Raw genomic sequence first — 23,258 nt, 5'->3', positions numbered from 1 at the left:
CTACTCAGGGAAGCATAAATAGGAGGATCACTGTCCAGGCTGGCCTGGATATAAAGCAAGACCCTAATGGAGACTGTCTTTTTTTCCTTTTGCAGTACAAGGGCTTGAACTCAGGACCTGTACTTGCTAGCACTTTTGAGCCTCACCCCTCAGCCCTTTTGGCTTTTAGTTCTTTTCCAGATAGGATCTCCTGCTTTTTGACCAGCAAGGCTTCAGAGCACAATCCTCCTACTTCTGCCCCCCATCACATGTAGCTGGGATTACAGTGTGTACCACTGTGCCCAGCCTGGAAAATGTTTTCATCTCTCTCATTTTCTCTTCTGGCTCAGACAGAGGTCTAAGAGGCTGGGAGAATTTTCCCCTAAATATTCCCAGATTCTCTTTCTCTTTATTCATTCCACCCCAAAGGAGACAGAGTGCTTTTCTGCATTGTCACATTAGGAAGAGTTGATGGTAATGGTGGGCTCACCTCCCCCTTCTCCATGTTGGGATCTACCCCAACATGCTTCTTGGCACCTCTGTGCTGACTTAGATCTTGCCTAAGCCCTGAGCTGCCTGGGATGATTGAGGAGGTCTAGCCAGGAATGGGCTCCTGATCCACAATTCTCACACTACACTGAGTTCTCCAATAGAGCATTCATCCAGATAAATATTTGAGCTCCTTCTCAAATATTGTATAACAGGAGGAGTGAAGGATGGTATTTATTTCACTTCCTCATGTATGTCACCTTAACAAGAGCACAATCTTAGACAAGCTTTGCAATATCTGTTACATTCTAGGTGCTTAATAAATTATGGTTGTACTCTGTGTGCATGTATATATCAGGATATATTTCAGTTATGTATATAACTTTGAGCAGGGAGCAAAGAAACTCTTACTCTCCAGTTGAGTTGTTGTCTCTGTGTCGGTCCTTTGGATGCCTGTGGCCTGATCTGACATTATCTCTAATGTTCCCATGGACCTGAGGAGGTGTCTGGATTGGGCTCGATGAATATTCTTCTCCCTGCTACTGTCTGTGTCATCATTCCTATGAAAGTGAATGTACAAATGGGACCTTGAAGAAAGCTCAACTAACAATTTATTCAAGGTCACTGGTGATAGCTCCTAATTATAGAGATTTAGAAATAGGAATATTGTATCCCTGACCCCTGCTCTACTTACATTATCCTTTCAGATTGTTCAGGAAGAGGAACCCTCAACTGCCCAGAATTTTGCACTGTCCATGCAGGGACATTTTCCTGATAGCAGAAAAATTTGTGGGTGGATTCTTGCTGCTTTCTTTAGGCCATACTCTTGTCTTTCCCCCAACAACCCTGTATTTTACATTTGTTCTCTGTTCTAAAATCCTCACCTTTCCTCCTTTCCTGTCAGTCACTTTCTTTCAGAAATCAGCAAATCTCAAGTCTCCTCTTTTGCCTTAAGCTTTCTCTTCCTCTCACATGAGCTAAGGATGGATCTGAGCTTTCTCCCTCTGATTGTTTTACTACTAGGACATCTATCTAGGGTGAAAAAATAATGAAGGAACTCAGGATGATTCTTTACTCTGACTGGTATTTGACTTTCATCCCCTTTAATGATATTCCAAATATCTAAAAATCAGATAGCTGCATGAGTTTAGGATGAGGGAGACATCAACTAGCAGCACTTGTGAAACAGACTTGATTGTTCAGGAAACTACAAGTCACTGACAAGAGAACAAATGTCTCCAGTCTCTAGAAAAGTTCTACTAATGTCACAATTTAAGAAAGTGGACCAACAGGAGTCCTTATGAGGTAGAATGTCTATAATGGCGTCAGATGGACAGATCAAAGGATGTGCAACACTTAGCTGATGAAATAGACAACATGGACTCTTTTAACACTTGTCTTTGAATATCAAATATCTGAATGACTACAGTTGCAGAATTAGTATAGTGGCTAGATGTTGACTTAACATTTGGAGGAACCAAATAGAACATCCTTATTTCAGAAGGTGGTGGGTACATGGTCCCTGATGTTGGTTAGCAGAGGCTGATGATAATGGGTGACTGGTACTTCTAAAAATGGTACAAAATCCATTACTTTTTTTCACACTGAGTGTTGAAAATGATGGAGTTTAAGAAGTTTTCCAGTTTAGCTCTTATGAGGGGTTGAATTGTGTCCTTTCCAAAAGGATTCTTTGAAGTCCTAACTCATGGTACTTCAGAATGTGGCCATATTTGGAAATAGGGTCATTGAACATGTAATTTGTTAGGATGAGGGTATAATGCTGTAGAGTGGCCTCCTAATCCAATATGACTAGGATCTTTATAAGATTATAAAGCGATGGTCATGTCAAGACAGAGATATGCCACGTGAACACCATGTAATGATGAAGGCAAAGCTTGGAGTTATGTAGCTACAAGCTAAGGAGTGCTTAAGATTGTCAGCAAACTACCAGAAGCTAGGGGGAGGTGATGCAGACGCCCCCTACGGGGTTCAGAGGGTGAGTGCACTGCTGACACCTTGATGCTGTCTCTAGGGTTGAGATGAGAAATTCTGTGGTTTCAAACCAACCCAGTTCATGGTTCTTTGTTACAGCAGTAAGAGTAAACTGATACCTACTATTCTAATTATGCCAGTGATACTAAAACTTGTACCTTGCACAATTCATACATTTCTTTTTAATGGCGGTGGTACTGGGTGTTAAACTCAAGGCCTGTGCTCTACCACATAAGCCCTGCCCCCAGTCCTTTTTGCTTAGTTATTGTTTAAATAGGGTCTCACATTTATGTCTGGGTCAGCCTAGACTGCAATATTCCTATTTATGCTTCCTACATAGCTGGGATAACAGTCATGTGCCATTGTGCCCAGTTATTGGTTGAGATGGGGTCCCCATCTCAATTTTTGTCCAGGCTGGCCTCCAACTGCAATCTTCCTGATCTCCACCTCCTGAGTAGCTGAGACTACAGTTGTGAACCACCACACCCAACTTCTACAACTTCTTAAGAGCAAACTCTGGGCTATTTCTGGAGTGAATAACCCCTTTGATTTCTCTTGAGCTTGAATTCTAGCATGTTGATGGCTTTCCCAGTTCTGTGGGCCTATGCTTCCTGTCCTGTGGGCTCAGTGCTGGTGGTGTGGCATTCCTGCTTTCGCACACAGGTGGATGTACTGGAACTGCCTTCCACTGTAGGCTAGCTTACTCATTCTATTAAAAATAAACTCCATAGCTGTGAGTCAGATAGATTTTCTCTGGAGTTGCAGATGAACTCGGTTAGAAATGACTGTCTAGGGGTTCTGCCAGAGATTTGGAGGCCACTTCTGGATCCAGTGGAGATAAGAGCTGAAATCAGATGTGGATGTTTGCAAGGGTGAGGCAGGGCCAGATGAGCTGGGACTTTGCCACTCTTGATTTAGGGTCTGTGCTATGCAGTTTAGCAATTAATTATATTAATTGCCTTGCTGTGAACTAATTTCTTTTATTGGTGTTGGTCTTGAATCACTCACCATAATGTAATTCTACACTTTTGGAATTTTCTACTCTATACCACAAGCTTTCTTTTTCCTGTATATACTTATAAATATTTATATGATAAATGCTATCTCTCTGATGTGCCCTATGCACACTGGACTCTCAATTGTAGAACTGAGAACTGACAAATAATATTACAACATATAACAGATTATAACATATCAGTAACAATGCTATGCATTAAATTCCTGTCATCCCAAACAAGTGCAAGCAGATGACTTTTCTTCCTTATGGTTTTGATTTCTTAGTTTTCATGCTCCCCCCAACTCCCTGCAAATTATATTTTTGTTTTCTTTGGAATTGGTTGACAGATATTGAAGAATGGGAAATTATTTAGGAATGTAAGATAGTTTCATAAACTGACAAGTAAAATTTGCTTTGAAGGATTTGATTTTTCTTACTGATTTTAAAGAAGCACACTGGAAAGAACTTTTTTTCTTTTCTCAGGAAATTCAAAGTGTTTTCATTGTTTCTTGTGGTAGCTTCTGAGTGTTCCATGTTCACCCTTAAAATTTCCTCTTTTCTTCCTTCATCTTTATATGCCAGACACATAAGAATCCAATTCATGGAGGGCAGAGATGGCACTTTGTTCAGTTTTTAGATTTTAGCATCTACAGAGTTTGGCCTGTTGTAGATCTTCATTACAGAGGATACCAAACTTTGAATTTTTTGGAATGAGTGAAGCAAGTATTATTTATTTTCTAGGTCTGTTATCTGATTCCCTCCACATTTGTTTAGATGCCAAATATAAGAATACTATATTACATCCACGTTCAATCTCTCAGAGCACCTAACATACCTCCAACACTGGAAGCTTAGAAGTGTTTAACTGAATAATAGGATTTGAGGTACCTACAATTAACAACCTTCCTCACATGAATAGAGAAAAGACTCAGGAATATGGATAGAGAAAGTTAAAAGCAGAAAAAGAGTGGAAGAAAAGAAACTCAGATGAGAGAAAAATAAGGAATAGTTCTAAGCTTTAATTGTTAAATTTCAGTTATGAGGATTAGACAGGAATTTAAAATGCTTCCCAAACACTAATGATATTTCAGTTCTGTGTTTTAAGTGCTCAATAAAAAGTTAAGCTTCATTTAAAAAGTCATAAACAGTTGTTGCTCTGTGTGTTCTTATTAAACCACCCAGTTTCTTGCTGTCCCTAAGTCTGTAAGAATAAGATTTCAATTCTTTTAACTATTTTCAGTAATTAATGTAGTAGTTATTAATTTCTAAATATGCTTTGGGAGTATTATGCAATTATGAAATAAGGAATATTATAAAAGAATAGTGGTTAGGACTTTTTGTTAGCAGAATTGTAGAAAAATTCTAATGCTTTTGCATATTAAAAATTCTGTATCTCTCTCAGTTATGACTTTATCTCTTCTCCTTTCTTACCTAAGGTTGAAAGATTTTTCTGTGTTTATTATCTATATTTCCTTTCCTCTTACCCACCTTAAACTACAAAAACCCGGGCTTATGTTACAGATGAGTCTGTAAATAAGAAGATCACCTCTTTTTATTCTGCTCTGGTGGACACTGTCTTTCCTTCTCTTCTTGACATCTTTTTGTTTGTTTTGAGACAGGGTCTTGCCATGTAGACCAGGCTGGTCTTGAGTTTATGATCCCACTGCCTCAGCCTTCCACGTGCTGGGATTGCAGGCATGCCCTGCAATGCCTGGCTTTCTTCTTGACATCTTGTGGTGCTCGCATCAAACCTGAGCCTCACACATGCTAGGTAAGCCCTCTACCCCTCTGTTACATCCCCAAATCCTTTTCTTGACAGCTTAATAGCATTGACACTCTTAATCATTCTTCTTCTTGAATCTTCTTTTTCTCTTCCTGCACACTCTCCCATCTACAGGGACATTTTCTGAGTTTCCTCTGCATTTTCATTTCCCGTTCTGTATTTTTAGATGTAGACTTTGGACATTTGGGAGTTAGACTAGGAATAGATCAGATGTAGGAAGTAAGGAAAAGAGAGACAACAAAAAGCCAGGTCTCAGCATCCAGGTGGTAGGGTCAAGGAATTTACCAAGCTGGGGAAGAGACCAGAGAAGGAGAAAGTGTGTGTATGTGTTTACCAAGGATATTCTATTTTAGGTCACACTCATCTCATTTGATGCCCAAGGAAGAGGAACAGCAGATAATTATGACCCTCAAGCAATCATCTAATGCAGATAATAACAACATATTACACAATTATTCTTATAGAATGCTCTACCTCTAATTTTGTTCTTTTTTAAGTTAGAGGATTTTAAACATTATTGAGGAATTTAGAAAAGCCCAAAAGAGTTCATATTGTAAACTCCCTTGTGTGGACCAAAGGATTTCATTTAATTAAATTTTTAAAAAATAATTACAGTATAACCGGAAATTTTAAAATTTCTGGTGGAGGCTTGCGTCCCCCACAGTGACTTAACCAGTGCATTATTAAGCTGGGACACAATTAGCATATACAGTTAATGAGACTGCTGGCCTGCCTTAGTATTTGTGATCTGTTTTGCGTGCTTTGATTTTTATGTCTTTTTTTTAATAATTCAAGGACATTTTTGTTACCTGTATAGAGTTACATAACCACCTTTCTAATCGAGATATGGATTAATTCTCATCACAACCAAGGAGCTCTCTTTGCTGCTTATAGCACACCTTGCTTTCCTTCCTAATCCTTGACAACTATTGTTGATTCTCCAGCTAGATAAGTGTAGTCATTTTGAGAATGCTACATAAATGGAACCATGTAGTTTGTGTCCTTGAGAGCAAAATGCCCTCAAGGTCATTCAAGTTGTGTGTGGTATTTGAAGGATTCAATTTTGTTACCTTACTGGAATCCTAGACATGGAGCATACATTGCCTTGCCAACCTGATATAAAATACTCAAATGGAACAACTGAAGGTTATACAATGAGCTATAGCAGGCGTGACATAGGAAGAAGAACTGCAAAGAGGGAAATCCCTAGCTATTCTCAGAAGAAAAAAGTGGGCCTGGGAACAATGCCTAAATGCCCACATTCCCCAGGTGTATTTTACAGGATGACAACAGGGCTAACATAAAACAAAACAGAGCAAAACAAAACAACATGTTTAATGACAAAGTTTTAAAAAAAGGTTGTAGGATTTGTCATTAATATGGTAATGTGTACCATGAATTTTAAGAAAAGGATGTGATATTTTGTGTCTTTAGGCCACCACAACGATGCCATTTCCCCCAGGATATTTCTGGGAGTCTTTCATGGAAAATATTTTGGTAAAATTGTAGTGAGATAATACATAATTTTTAAGTACTAAATGATATGAATCTTATCACATGGTAGTATGTGTTTATTAAGTTGATTTTAAGGTTCATAGTAGACATGATAAGAATTACTTCATTAGTAGAAGTAAAATACCACAATATTCTGCCACCAGGGGGCAGAGAAGGATTAAGGAAAGAACCAAATTGCTACTTAATTTTAAAATTCTTGTGTACTAAAAATGAAATGACAGCTGAGGGCTTTTTTTTTTTCATTTCTGTGTAAGCAGATAATCTAGTTATTAAAGTAGTCTGTCATTACCATAAAACTTTTAGGATGCAATTTTCTCTTTGGCATGTAATTCATGCATGCATACTAATTTGTTATTCTTAGAGAAAAAAAAAAAAAAGGCCCAGAGTGGGAATTGCCTTTTGACTTTATGAAAACAAATCCTGATGTTCAAAACATAAGAGATCATTAATCTTTGAATGGTTTAAAAAGAGGTATTATTGCCAAATTCTAGTATCATTCTTCTAGCCTGTTTGGTTAAGGAATGAGTTATGCCAAGTAAAGTTTGACCTAGAATTTGTGGAATTTTAATCTCCTAATAGAATCAAAGAGTCTGATTAATCATCTAATAAGTATTTATTGCTATATTTGTCAAGTATTTATTTCTATCCTTTTCCATCTACTTTTGTTTTGTGCTTACAGGATTCCCCTCACCCTCCATGCTTCTTAATATATATTCACAGTTGGAGAAGAATAAACCTAACTGAAAAGACAGTAAGATGGATGCTTGTTAGTGGAGGTTTGGTTGCCTCTCCAAGGCCTGTTTTATTGTACGTCACAAGACTTCAACAGGTTCTTCTCCATTATGAACTAGCATATCTGCATAAAAATGTTCTCTGAGAATCCAGAACACTCTCATTCAGGAGGACAGTCTAGAAGCTTTGTAATAGGAAAGTCTATTATTGGGGTTTGACACTATAAGGAAGGGACCTCTCCTCCACAGAGGTTGACCCTCTCTTCTTCCTTTCCTTCAAGTGGATACTTGTTTGTTATATGGTTGCCTTGGTGAGGGAGGAAGGGTCCTAAGATGGGGATTTATCTCTCCAAAGGACACAATCACTACTGGGGCCATTATTTGGGAAAGTTGTGGGTCCTTAGGAAACTGGAAATCAGGATATGGGAGAGATGATTTTACACATGTGCTCTTGGTCAGAGCATTTTTTTTTTTTTTTGGTGAAACTGGGGTTTAAACTCAGGGCCTTGCAGTTGCTAGGCAGGCACTCTACCACTTGAGTCACAACCCCAGCTCCTCAGAGGGGCTTAAAATTGCCTCTGATGTACAGATGAAGGCTGGGAGAAGCTGAAGATGAGTGAGTTATCCCTTCCGAACTAGATTATTAATTGCTCACTTTTTTCTCCTTCTGTTTTCTGTTAGGTGTTAACATTTCTAACTTTTTTGGTCCTATTTCAGTAGTACTGAGGGGAATTTAAGAGCTAAAGTTGTAAGGAGTGAGCCAGACCTCCAGGTGAGGCCAATGTGGAAGCAATAGCATTAGTTGATGAGATACTGCAAGTAGAACTTGAATATGAGGTCAAAAAGTTAATGCCAGGGCCACAAGGCCAAGCCCTCAGTTCCCATGGGAGCCTTTGTCCATTGCCACTGTGAAGGGTGATGGACTTCTCTTAGACACCCTGACTGGGACATGTGGAATGAGGGGAAAACAGGGATATCTTACATAAAATGCTACAGAGAGCTCTCCTCTGACAATGTTCTTTCAAAGTCTCTCAGTTACTAGGATGAGAGGGTCAAATACACGATTGATGTGCATATTTATAAATAACTTCAAATCCAATCCCTTGCACAATTGTTTTCAAGTGAGGAAAGCAAGCACAGGGTCAGAAAGGTTAAATGATGTTTCCACGTTACAGGTTCAAGTTGGGGTAGGGGCTAAAACACAGGTTCCCGATCCAAGTTGTTACCATATTGTTATCACAATAGAGATGTTTCTACTTTCTTGGGCAGGTCCTTCTCTGCAATGAGATGAAAGTTTCAAGGTACCAAGAACAGAGAACAGTCTAAAAATAAAAAAGTTTCTACAGATTATTTTCCACCCAAGAAAGTGCTAAATGATAAACAGCATGGTCATCAGTCTCGTGTTGAAAGTCGGGCTCTCCAAGGATTCTGGGATGCTGGGAGCCCAGCAATCTGTGGGTTCTTCCTCCAACCTACAGCCAAGCCTTGAGGGTATGACAAAGTGTATACTTCAGAGGCCTCTGTGTGTGTGTGTGTGTGTGTGTGTGTGACTTGGTTTTTTGCCTGTTTCAGAAAGAAATGTTAGACCAGGGTAATGGCAAATCACTACTGTTTTCCTTCATGCAGTACACTGAAGGGCAAAGTACTCTCTCTAATTCATTGGAGATGGAATTAGAAGCCAATTTCAAATAAAGGGGCATTGAGCAGGAAGTCTGAATGTTCTGCTCCTCCACAGTGTGGTTTTTCCTGGGAAAGGAATACCAAGACACTGATGACAATTGCTTAATAATCACAGATTGTTGACCCTGTGAGAGAGGGAAATCACTGCATAGCATTGTCAGAGACTTTCTGTTACACATGTCCAGTTCTTTCTCCAAAATAAAAGCTCTCAATGGCCAGAATTTGTCACTTGTGGCAGTAATTGTTGGTGAGTTTTTTTTTTTAATTGCTATAACAAAATACCTGAGAAAATAACTTAAGGGAGGAAGGATTTATTTTGGTTCATGGTTTCCGTCCATGCTGGCTGACTCCACTCTTTCTAGGTCTAAGGGGAGGCACTGCATTATGGCAGAAGGTCATGGTGGAGCATAGTAAAGAGGCTTGGCCTCATGGCAGCCAGGATGGCGAGAGAGAGAAATAGGAAGGGAGCAGGGAAATAAATAGTTCCCAGGGACACACCACCAGTGACCTGCTTTCTATAGCTAGGCCTCATCTCTTTAAAAAAAGTGTCCAGAACTTTCCCAAATAATACCACTAGCTGGAAACAAACGTGTCAACACATGAACCTGTGGTAAACATTTCATATTCAAGCTATAAACAACAGCAGCTAACATTGCTCAACCACAATGTGTCTAGCACATTGTTTCTAAGCTCTATGTTTTGTGCCAAGAAATCCATGCAAATAATCTAAAAAGGTAAGTACATCATTGCAGATGAAGATGCTGATAAAAAGAGGTTAAGTATCTATCACATGAAATTTGGTGGAGAGTCTAGACTCAAGGCCTAGCAGTCTGGTTCCAGAGCCTGTGCTCCTGACACTATATTACCTTATCATCTGGTCACATTCACCTAACTTGTATGGAACACAATCAAACAAATGTTAAAGAATTTATCCTAATCCCTCAGGTTTTGGTGTGATCACATACATAGAATGTGCCTGTTTTGTTTGGGGGAAACACTCTAGAATAAAAACTGGAGTTGGATAATACAATCAGTGTCACCTCGGGAATAAAGTGACCTGGAATGTGATTCCCTATATTTGGACTAACATTATTTTCAAGTGATAAAGCTAATGTCTGTTAAAATATTAATACTTAACCAAATGCCTTACAAAATGTTTACATTTGTTATCTCCTAATCCATCTAGTGACAAAGTAGCAAGTACTCTGGTTCTCCCTATTTTAAGACGTATTTAAGGTTACTGAGTTGTTTTCTAGCATTATGTAACTCCTTTAAAGACAGAGTGAGGTTTGATCCAAGTGGCCAATTCTTCATCAGTTGTATCAGTATCCTGGTTTGTTGTCTTGTAATTCAAAACAAACATCTTTCCAATCAGTTAGATTTCCTGAAAAATTAGGAACAGTACAGACTTGGTGTCAGTGTTCCTAAATTTTGTTTTGCTGATTCTCTTCTGCCCTTGAATCATTTGTATGGCATTCTTTCTAGAGTATTCAACTTTTATCATCTGGTTTTGATTTGCTCAAGCTCTTTTCTCTATGCAGTTTGTATTCTTTCAGTTTCTCTTTTCTATGGAAAACTTTTTTTTGTAGTTAATTTAATACATGTTTTTTACCACTTTGAAATCTTATTCTTTCACTATGGTAAAGGAAGTTACATAGCACAATAATGGGTAGTTTTAGTAAACAATGAACATAATGGTTATATATAATTTTGAATTTATGAATTTTCATCCCTATTACTTCAATTATTCAATTATCTGTCTGAATTAATTGTCAAACACTCTACCTGGCTCAAATTCACTTGTCAATGGCACCTTTTCTCCACAATATAATTTGTAGAGTCAAGAAAATGTTTTACCCTAAAACCTTTGTTAATATCAAAGGGAAATAAACTGAGGTCACCCAGGAAGGAACATGTACTAATTTAAGAGCCATCTGAGTTGTTGTGAGTTGTTGAGAGTGGGGCGAAAACCTTGGCAAAAGGGGTATAGCACAGAAAAGTTCCTCCTGGTTGAGAGCATTGCACTCGTGGCACGTATGGATAGATCGATGTGTTCAGAGCATCTGAGGACCATGGAGAAATTGGGTGTTAGTAGGGTAATAAGAGGAATTTAAAAAGTGTGAAAAGCTTAAAATGTGTGTGGGCTTGTAGTGACCATCTATACAGTTGCCACGCCAGCTTACAGTTGTTTCCCCCTCTCTGGTAACTTCTTGTCCCTGCCCCTGGCCATACCACGTGATTACACAGGGAGCAACCAGGTTCACATAATATATCTCTCTGTCCTCACAGTTAACTGGACAACTATTGGACAATAAGTCCCTTCACAAATTTAGCCCTTAGACTAAGACATTCTAGGTAGTTGACTGTTGTAAACAGAAAAGATAGAAAGCAGGATTACAGTGAGAGAGAAAAGGATAAGGCAGACGCTAGGCAGTAGCAGAGATGAGATATAGAATTTCTTGGTTTTTATCCCTCCTTTTCTGATCCATTCCCTAAGACCATTTGTAACTCTGCCTTTGACATTGACAGACTCCTGTGGTTTATAACATATCTGCCTTCTTGCTTAAATTGATTGATTCCTATGTATATTACTAATCACTTTTGATTATGAATATATGTATGCAATACATTTGTAATAATATATGTAATACATAATATATATATGCATATCACAACATTTTACCACTTAAATGTTTTAAATGTGTAGTTCAGTGGTATTAGGTACATTTATACTGTTGTGCAATCATCACTGTCCCTCTCCAGAATTTTTTTCATTTCTCCAAACTAAAACTCCATTAAACAATTCCCCATTCCTCCTCCTTATATCCCATGGCAATCAACATGCTACTTTCTCACTCTAGGTGCCTCATATAAACAGAATTGCACAGTGTTTGTCCCTTTGTGACTGACTTGTTTTACTGAGCACAACAGCTTCCAGATTCATTCACATTGTAGATGTGTCAGAAATTCCTTCCCTTTTATGGCTGAATAAAATTCCATGAGTGCACAGAGCATATTTTGTGTAGGCAGTTGATCTATCAGTAGACTCTTGGATGGCTTCCCCCGTTTAGCTATGTAGGTACATAGCGAGAATTGGAGTGGTTGGAACATATGATAAGTGTGCACGCATTTGAGAAACCACAGTTCTTTCACAGTAACATCACTGTACATTCTTACCAATAGTGCACAAGGGTTCCAACTTCTTCCCATCTTTGTTACTTTCTGTTATTTTTGATAATAGCTATACACATGGGTGTAAAATGGTATCTTGTTATGGTTTTAATTTCTATTTCCTTAATGACTAGTGATGTCTAGCATTCTTTCATGCTTATTGGCCATGTATATACCTTTTTTGGAGACATGTCAATTCAAGTCTCCATTTCTTAACTGGATTATTTGTTGTTGCTGAGTTGTATGAATTATTTACGTATTCTGATATCAATGAGATGCATGGGTTGTAAGTATTTTCTCCCATTACATGGATTGTTTTTCACATTATTTATTGTGTACTTTCATGCACAAAAGTATTCAATTTTGATGTAGTCACACTTATCTATTATTCTTTTGTTGCCTGTGTTTTGGTGTAATATCTAAGAAATCATGGCCAAATCCAATGTCATGAAGCTTTTCTCAATTTTCTTCTAAGAATTTTAGCTCTCACATTTAGGTCTTGATCCATTTGAATTTTTCTTATATGATACAAAGTAAGGGTCCAACTTCATTCCTTTGCATGTAGATACCCAATGTTCCTGATGCTATTTTATGAAGACATTACCTTTTTTCCCATTTAGTGGTCTTGTAACATTTGTCAAAAATTATCTGATAATTTATGCAAAGATTTACTTTGTCTTTCTATTCTATTACATTGGTCTATACCTGCCTTTATGCCAGCACCACACTGTTTTCATTACCATAGCTTTGTAGTATGTTTTGAAGTTAGGAAGTGTGAGACTTCCAAATTTGCTCCTTTTTCAAGCTTGTTTTCACTGTTCAGCATCCCTTGAAAGTATACATGAATTTTAAGATAGGTTTTTCTACACTTGATCTTAGCCAAAGTGCCAAAAGCAATGGGATAAGTTTTTCTATCTCTGGAAAAAAAAATGTCACTGGTTATTTCAAAAGGATTATCTTGCTTAAACTCTGATGTTTCGCTGTGAGCTCCAGTTTTATAGAAATAATTAGTTCATTAAAATTTAAAGTTTGCTTTCATCTGCTCTATGAAAATATTGTTCTTTGTAGTTTGCTTTTCTAGTCTTCCCCTCCTCTTCCTTCTCCTTATTTCCTTTACCTCTCACCTCTCTCTTTCTCTCTCTCTCACTGCTTTTCCCCTTCCCTTCATCACTCTGTCTCTGTCCAATCTCTCTTTCTCTCTCTCACCCTCCACCCCTACTTTCTGGTGGCATTTTGGTGAGGTGTATCAATTCTTCATTTATCTTTGAGTAAGTAGACTTCTTCCTGCACCATGTCTTTTTTTTTTTTTTTTTTTGTGGTAGTGGGGCTTGAACTCAAGGCCTATACTTTAAGCTACTCCACCAGCTTTTTTTTTTTTGGTGATGGGTTTTTTTGAGATAGAGTCTCATGAAGTATTTTCTTGGGCTGGCTTTGAACTGTGATCTCTGATCTCTGCCTCCTGAGCAGAGATCTCTGCCTCCTGAGTAGCTAGAATTACAGGCATGATCCAGTGGCACCCGGGTACAGGAAGTTTTTGTAAAAGAGGGGTTTCCAGGCTTGAAGAAAATTTCCATTACAAGTAAAATTTCTTATACAAGGTTATGTGAGCAAATGCTTTTATTTCTTAATAGCCACCTGAGATTGGTAGCCACAGCAATTATCCATAATGTACTCTATCTCGTCCTAAACCTCCTTCTGTTGGCTTCTAAAAATATGGAATTCATAAATGATTTCTGGTTTACTCTTCCCTGCTCCTCCTTGATCCAGCCTACATACTCTCCCAGGTTGTCCCCCCCAGCCTTGGAGATCTGAGCTCTGGCCGCCTTGTTTGAGATCTTTAGCTAAAGATGCTTCTCTGAGTGTCTTCCCCCACCTCTTTTTGACCTTGAATGCATTTGGCAGCCCATCTCACATGTTATGTTTTGGGATCATAAACCTCTCTGAATTTTATTAAAAGTAGAGCTTAACTTTCTGTTTCTCATTCTCCTAGTTGTTTTGGGGTGATTTCCTGAAGGAAAAGAGTCTAGTCTTAATGTTTCCAACAATGAATCTGGGAAGCAAGAACTTTAGCTAGTTGAAATAGCAATCATGGAAAGTTAGTTGACTGTCATGTGAGGAGAATGGATAACATCAGAACACCAGTTTCTTTATGGTGAATTCTAGTTAAGTAAAGACACCTGCATGTCTGGGAGAACTCGTAGACCAACTGCATGAATGACTACACATGGAATGCAGATCGAACTGATGTGAATTAGTTGCCATCGCCCTTAACACTGGGCCCTGGAGATCTGTGCTTTAGTCTTACATGTGTTTCTCAGATTTTGCTTTAGAATATGGGATTGCGTTTTCATTTGCTGTTTACATCTCTGACTATCCTGGGTCTGATGCCTAGTTCATTGCCTCTATTGCCCTTTCTTCCTTCCACCCATCAACAGTCAACAAGTACCTGCGTTAGAAGACTGAGTAGATTTCCAGGTTTTCAAGATAATGTGAATGTGACAGGGAGCAGTCTACATTTCCATGGAGCTGCTGCAGCTAAATTTATGCAGAGGATGTAGGAAATCTCTGGCTGTACCTTACATTCAGGATATGACTAGAAACCATAATAAGATATAAATAAGGAGCAATTATGCATTTCCTCTGAGATCAGAAGTGTCCAAATAACACTAGTGCTTGGTCAGTCAAGGAGTGGCCATGGATATCCTCAAGCAGTGTTTGGCAGACAGGCTTTGATGAGGATATATTTCCCCTATAGTTGGTATCTGCAGAAGTATTGTCCAGGACAAAGTGTGCCATAAAATGCATTAGTGGATAATATCGAGTATTAGTGGATCAGATTAAAGAAAGTGCATTGGTGGGTGTGATGAAAGGGAGGAGTGGCTGGACAGAGATTCACTGAAGTGGTGGATTCTTCCAGCTGCGGCTGCACGGTGGTCCATCAAAACATTCTCTAAAGTTCCTCAAAAAACTAAAAATAGAACTACTACATGATCCTGCTATACCACTCCTCATCACATACCCAAAGTAATTAAAGGTAGCTTACAATAGAGATAACTGCACACTGAGGTTACTGCATAATTCATAACAACTAAGTTATGAAATCATTCTAGGTATTCAATAATAGATGAATGGATAAATAAGTTATGGTATGCACATGCAATGGAGTGTTATTCAGCTGTAAAGAATGAAATTATGTCATTTGTAGGAAAATGAATGGAACTGGAAGTCGTTATGTTAAGCAAACTAAACTAAACTCAGAAAGACAAATACCTCATGTTTCTCTCACATGTGGATTATAGACCCCAAAACAAACAAACAAGCATGAATATGCAAAGAGGGCTACTTGGTGGGGACCAGTAGGATGGAGGAGGAGGAGAACAGAGGGTGATGATGTATGAATTTGATCCAAATACATTGTATACATTTACAAATATGTCATAATGAAACCCACTATTTTATAAAATAATAAAAACTTCTCCAAGATAACAGGTGGAACTTCCTGTCCTTTTCCAACCTTACCCTTCTCTTTTGCCTCCCATGCAATTCCTTTTTCTCTTCATATCCGCCTTAGATATTTATTTTGCCTTGTATGAAATGTGAGATAAGGCAGATGATTCAAGAGGTTGATGAGCTTCCACTGGTAGAGATGGCCCTATCTTAAACCATTACAACAGAGAATAGAAGAGTTATTCAGTCAAGGCCATGAACTTAGCTGCATGTTCAAGTTCTATATTTAATTATTTAAATACTTTAAAAAGACTAATTTCTGTAATAAGCATGTCAGTTTCTAAATAGTTTTTGGTGTTAACTCCTATGAACTTTCCAAATGGAGAAAATCAGAAACTTTAAAGTAGAAATCACATACTTGTTTCTTAAAATGAAATAATATTTTGCCACATTTTAAAGTCTTTCTTATGCTTTAATTTCTTAAATTGATCTCATTCTTTCCCAGCTATGTCTCTTATTATACAGAATATATGCTTTTCAAGTTCTAGGAAAGATTCTTGGTCAAATTTATAATTTCCAGAGCTGGCAAATGATATCAATGGGAAATATTAGGAATTATTCCAAATAATTGAAACTTTGGAAATGAAATTAGCAATCCATACAAGTAAAATAAATTTTTTGCTTGGAGTGCCTTTTAATTCAAATTTTATTACTCATCTAATTTGCATAGTTTTCCTACTTTTTATTTGGAAAAAGTAAAGAATAAAATGATTTTATACATTTCCATTACTAGAAACTATAGTAAAATAAGTAAAAAGTTTTAAAAAATCCACTTTTAGAGCAAATGTTTCCATATCCATTATATAGGAAAGGACTCTTTCAATGCTGAACTGAGACATTCTTTTTAAAAATAGTACATGCCACATTTATTTGTATTTATTTATTATTGAATGAAGAACTTGGATCTAGAATTCTAACCAAGCTCACTTCCCCCAAAGGAGAAATGGAGTCCCCACGTTTTTTATTTACTAATACAGACTTTTGTTGGCAGAAGGCTAATTTACATATGAAATCTGAGAATGGTGGGCTTCTTCCTGATTGTTACCTGAGTCCTGCAATCCTGGTTTAATAAGGGATTGATAAACTGTAACATCAAAGAGTTAAATTTAGTTCTTGAATAAAAACTGAGCATTCTGATTAGGTGCTATCCTTGGTAAATACCTCTGTGCAATCTCATGCCTTCCACTGGCTAGATCTGATGCATTTCTAGGAAATGATGTTTTATGGATTGATTAGTTGCATTCCTACACCAATGACTGATATTTTCATTAAGCACTAATGGGGTAGGTAATAATGCTGAAAATCTGAAGAGAGTATAGGAAACAGTGAATATAAAAAAATGAATTTCTATTGTCAAATATTATGTAATTATTTAAAAAGCTTATTGTGTGCTCAATATGGAAAAAAGTCCCTTTTATTTGCACTTTTCTTTTTTGAGGTAGTGAGTATTAAATTCAGGACCTCAAGCCTGGTAGGAAAGTGGTCTATCATTTGAACCATGCTCCCTGCCATTTTGCTTCTTTTTTTATTAGTGCATAATAGTTTTTATTAGTGCATAATAGTTTCACAAATGTTTTGTTGTGACATATCTATACATGTGTACAATGTTTGGTTTGGTTCATTCCCTCCATTCTCCATCTTCCTCTCCCTCTTGTTAAAATGACTTTAACAGATTTCAGTGTTCCATATTTACACATGTATAGACAATTCATCAACCATATTCACACTCCTTCACCCTCTTCAGTTACTGTCCCCTTTCCACTGTGACCTTCCTCTTAGCGTGACCTGTTTTACATTCCTGTACATCATTGTTTGTGTCTGTTCATTGTTCAGTGGGTTTTGCCTTGATGTTTTACCTGTAAATATACTGTACTTTAATTATTCTAACCCCCTGCACTTTTGCTATTTAGTTTGTTTTTCACATTAAATCTCAGGCTAAATATGCCCCGTATTTATTCACAATAGCCAAGTTATGGAAACAACCAAGATGCCCCACTACTGACAAATGGATTCAGAAAATGTGGTATTTATACACAATGGAATTTTACTCAGCCATGAAGAAGAATGAAATCTTTCATTTGCAAGTAAATGGATGGAACTGGAGAACATAATTCTGAGAGAGGTCAGCCATGCTCAGAAGACCAAAAATTGTATGTTCTCCCTCATATGCAGACTTTAGATCTAGGGCAAATGCAGCAATGTTGTTGGGCTTGAGTCACATGACAAGGGGAGAGAGCACATACAGGAGGTATGGGGATAGATAGAAAACCCAAAACATGAAAGTGTTTGATGTCCCCACTCCAGAAGAACTAATACAGAAACCTTAAGGTGACAGAGATCAACATGAGAAGGGGATCAGGAACCAGTGTAAAGATCAGGTAGAGATGAATCAACTGGGAGGTAACACATTTGTACATGGAAGCAATGCTAGGAATCTCTCTGTGTAGCAATCCTTGTCTTTCTTATTATGCTTATGTCTTCTCTCCAACAAAATTAGAGATAAGGGCAGAACAGGTTCTGCCTGAAAGCAATGGGGGGTGAGGGGAAGAGGGTGGAGGTGGGAGGCAGCGGGGAGAAATAACACAAACAATGTATGCATATGTGAATAAATGAATAAAAAAAAAAGAAATAGTGTCTTGCTAACTTTATTTTGCTCAGGCTGGTCTGGGAACTGCCATTCTCATATCTCCTCCCCCCAGATAGATAGGATTACAGGTGTGAGGCACCACACCCAGCCCAAAGTTGTAAATTTTAAAACACTGTTTTCTTTGTGCATGTAAACCTAACCTATAAATCTTTTTTTTTTGGAGACAGTGTGTTACTTTGTTTCTCAGACTGGCTTTGAAGTCTCTAAACATACCAGGATGGTCTCAAACTCATGATAAATATTACAAATCAAGCTTATAAACATAAGATACTTGATATATCAGAATATGCTTAGTGTTTTAAAAATCATAAAAAATAAAAAAATACAAACTAAAAAGCTTCTGGATTTGACCAGGATATCTAGGGAGCTCAAAAACCTAACCCTGCAAAGAATCAACAACCCAATGAATAAATGGGCAAGTAAACTGAACAGATAGGTCTCAAAAGAAGAATTACGAAGGGCCAATAAATACTTAAAGAAATACTTGACATCATTGGCCATAAAGGAAATGCAAATCAAAATGACACTGAGATTCCACTTCACTTCAGTAAGAATGGCTATGATCAATAACACTAACAGCAACAAAAACTATAAACCATTGGAGAAAGAAATCAAAGAAGACTACAGAACTTGGAATGATCTCTCATGCTCATGGATTGGCAGAATTAATATTGTGAAAATGGCTGTATTACCAAAAGCAATCTACATGTTTAATGCAATCCCCATAAAAATTCCAATGACATTCATTATAGAGATTGAAAAATCTACACTATAGTTCATTTGGAAACACAAAAGATCATGACTAGCCAAGGTAACACTGAGCAAAAAGAACAACGCTGGAGATGTCACAATACACGACTTCAAACTATACTTGAGAGCCATAGCAATAAAAACAGCATGGTACTGGCACAGATATGAAGACCAGTGGAACAGAACAGAAGACCCAGATAGGAGTCCACACAGTTATGCCCACTTGATTTTTGACAAAGTTGCCAAAAACATACTATGGAGAAAAGACAGCCTCTTTAACAAATGTTTCTGGGAAAACTGGATATCAGCATGTAGAAAACAGAAACTAGATCCGCATTTGTCACCCTGTACAAATACCAATTCAAAGTGGATTAGGGACCTTAAAGTAAGATCTCAAGCCTTGAAGCTAGTGCAGGACAGAGCAGGGAATACACTGGAAACAATAGGCACAGGCAATGACTTCCTCAATAAAACTCAAATGGCTCAGCAACTAAGAGAAAGGATTGACAAATGGAACTAGATGAAATTAAAAAGCTTCTCACAACAAAAGAAATGGTTACCCAGTTGAAGATGTGGTCCACAGAATGAGAGAAAGTCTTTGTCAGATATACATATGATAAGGAACTGATAACCAGAATATACAGGGAATTAAAAAAAAAAAAACCTAAGCTCCAAATCAATGACCCAATGAACAAATGGGCAAATGAACGGAACAGAGCTTTTTCTTTTTTTTTTTTTTTTAATTTTATTATTCATATGTGCATACAAGGCTTGGGTCATTTCTCCCCCCTGCCCCCATCCCCTCCCTTACCACCCACTCTGCCCCCTCCATCCCCCCCCCCCCAATACCCAGCAGAAACTATTTTGCCCTTATTTCTAATTTTGTTGTAGAGAGAGTATAAGCAATAACAGGAAGGAACAAGGGTTTTTGCTGGTTGAGATAAGGATTGCTATACAGGGCATCAACTCACATTGATTTCCTGTGCGTGTGTGTTACCTTCTAGGTTAATTCTTTTTGATCTAACCTTTTCTCTAGTTCCTGGTCCCCTTTTCCTATTGGCCTCAGTTGCTTTTAAGGTATCTGCTTTAGTTTCTCTGCGTTAAGGCCAACAAATGCTAATTTTTTAGGTGTCTTACCTATCCTCATCCATCCCTTGTGTGCTAAAACTTTTATCATGTGCTCAAAGTCCAATCCCATTGTTGTGTTTGCCCTTGATCTAATGTCCACATATGAGGGAGAACATACGATTTTTGGTCTTTTGGGCCAGGCTAACCTCACTCAGAATGATGTTCTCCAATTCCATCCATTTACCAGCAAATGATAACATTTCGTTCTTCTTCATGGCTGCATAAAATTCCATTGTGTATAGATACCACATTTTCTTAATCCATTCGTCAGTGGTGGGGCATCTTGGCTGTTTCCATAACTTGGCTATTGTGAATAGTGCCACAATAAACATGGGTGTGCAGGTGCCTCTGGAGTAACCTGTGTCACAGTCTTTTGGGTATATCCCCAAGAGTGGTATTGCTGGATCAAATGGTAGATCGATGTCTAGCTTTTTAAGTAGCCTCCAAATTTTTTTTCAGAGTGGTTGTACGAGTTTACATTCCCACCAACAGTGTAAGAGGGTTCCTTTTTCCCCGCATCCTCACCAACACCTGTTGTTGGTGGTGTTGCTGATGATGGCTATTCTAACAGGGGTGAGGTGGAATCTTAGTGTGGTTTTAATTTGCATTTCCTTTATTGCTAGAGATGGTGAGCATTTTTTCATCTGTTTTTTGGCCATTTGAATTTCTTCTTTTGAGAAAGTTCTGTTTAATTCACTTGCCCATTTCTTTATTGGTTCATTAGTTTTGGGAGAATTTAGTTTTTTAAGTTCCCTATATATTCTGGTTATCAGTCCTTTGTCTGATGTATAGTTGGCAAATATTTTCTCCCACTCTGTGGGTGTTCTCTTCAGTTTAGAGACCATTTCTTTTGATGAACAGAAGCTTTTTAGCTTTATGAGGTCCCATTTATCTATGCTATCTCTTAGTTGCTGTGCTGCTGGGGTTTCCTTGAGAAAGTTCTTACCTATACCTACTAATTCCAGAGTATTTCCTACTCTTTCCTGTATCAACTTTAGAGTTTGTGGTCTGATATTAAGATCCTTGATCCATTTTGAGTTAATCTTGGTATAGGGTGATATACATGGATCTAGTTTCAGTTTTTTGCAGACTGCTAACCAGTTTTCCCAGCAGTTTTTGTTGAAGAGGCTACTATTTCTCCATCATATATTTTTGGCTCCTTTGTCAAAGACAAGTTGGTTATAGTTTTGTGGCTTCATATCTGGGTCCTCTATTCAGAACAGAGCTTTTGCAAAGGAAGAAGTCCAAATGGTCAAAAAACCCAAAAAGGGTCTGGCTAAGTGGCTCAAGTGGTAGAATGCCTGCCTTGCAAACATGAGGCCCTGAGTTACAAACCCCAGTGCCACCCCAAAAAAATAATAAATAAATAAAGTAGCAAATAACACATGAAGAAATGCTCAACTTCCCTGGCCATAAAGGAAGAGAAAATCAAAACTATATTAAGATTCCACCACCTAACTCCTGTTGGGATGGCTACCATCAAGAACACAAACAACAAGTGTCAGTGAGGAAGTGGGGAATAGGAACCCTCATACACTGCTGGTAGAAATGTAAATTAGTGCAACCACTGTGGAAAACAGAATGGAGGCTTCTCATAAAACTAAAAATAGATCCAACGATTCCACTAACAGGGATATACCTGAAGAAATGTGAGTCAGATTATGATAAAGGCATCTGCCCACCCATGTGTATTGCAGCTTTATTTACAATAGCTAAGCGATAGAAATAAACAGGATGCCTCACTACTGATGAATGGATCAAAATAAAAGGTAAAAAAAAAAGTGATGGGAGATTGAACCCAAGTGTGCTGAGACAAAAGGCAGGAGGGTGTGAAAGCTCTGGGGTGAGTTAACCTCAGTGCTGGAGGACATTGTGGGGAGGGTGGTCAATGTGGTCAGTCCTCTGTGTTTGTGAATCAGGGCTTATTGAAGTTAGGCCTGCACAGAGACTGGGAAAACAGCTCTGTCTTTCTTGATGGTTATACTTCAAGGAGCACTGCTCCCATATTCTTGGGAAAGACATTTCTGGGTTTTAAAACCGGCAAGAGGCTGGGAGATTAGTGTCTCAAAGGGGCAGAGAAGGACTGTGCAATTTCATGTTTTCTAAAGTAAATGCTCTAAGGAAAGGGAGGTCTGGGGCTGCAGCCAGGGAGAAGTTTAGGTCAAGTTTAGTCAAATTCAGGGGAACTTTAAGACCATGTTGGTCAGGCAGTTCAGTCACTGGTGCAGGAAACTGTTAGATAGAGCTACATGGAAAGAAAGTGCTCCATAGGAAGGGGGGCTCATGACAAAGTCCTTTGGTTCAGTAGTGAAATAGTTGATGGTCTTTATGAAGTATTAGTAGGATGATGCATTGATGAATATAATGACCGTAAATTCAGGCAGCCATGGAGACATAGAGCATGGAGCCTGACTAGTGTTTGGTCTGACCACTCCCTCCCCTCACCCCACACGCCATATAGTGCTGGGAGCCCCCAGGGAGCTCTTCTTATATTCATTCCTAAGTCAAAGTCAGCAACACCTGCAGTTTTTTTCTGCTTCTGAGCTCTTTGTCTTGGAGTCTGGCCTTTTCCACATGTGCTAGACATGTCTATTTTCTGTTCATCACTGGCTGGGGACCAAGAGATGGGAGTGGAGAGAGGGAAGAGAAAAGGTAGAGAGGTGAAGGAAAATTCAGCTTTATACAACCATGAGATGTTTCATGCCTTGGAAACACATGAAAAAGTGAACTTTTTTCCCATTCCTTTCCTCAGAGAAGGGTTTTTTATACTTTTAAAAATTTCCAAGGCAAATGTAGAATCTGTTAGATTTTGAGTCATTGATTTCATATTGATAAGATATGAAAATAGTACTTTTAAAAAGTGAAATAAATGCTGATTTCTCTCTTTCT

General features: G+C 38.1%; 1 protein-coding gene across 2 annotated transcripts in view; it reads right to left on the bottom strand.

Annotated features, from left to right (window-relative positions):
* The window catches only part of LOC109686444 (2-oxoisovalerate dehydrogenase subunit beta, mitochondrial-like), a 140,033-nt gene that overhangs the window by 11,982 nt on the left and 104,793 nt on the right, over positions 1–23,258 (bottom strand). The window contains exon 8 of one of the 2 annotated variants that reach the window (XM_074079775.1): positions 20,086–22,979. The exons of the other annotated variant lie outside the window; for it this stretch is intronic. The gene's annotated coding sequence lies outside the window, so the exon portion shown is untranslated. Of the gene's footprint in view, positions 1–20,085; positions 22,980–23,258 lie in introns of those variants that run through there. 2 annotated transcript variants of the gene reach the window in all.

Source organism: Castor canadensis, chromosome 1 (assembly GCF_047511655.1).
Source record: "Castor canadensis chromosome 1, mCasCan1.hap1v2, whole genome shotgun sequence".
In the NCBI taxonomy this organism is placed as follows: Eukaryota; Metazoa; Chordata; class Mammalia; order Rodentia; family Castoridae; genus Castor; species Castor canadensis.
The sequence above is the reverse complement of the archived record's forward strand: the minus strand, read 5'-3'. Positions and strand labels throughout refer to the sequence as shown.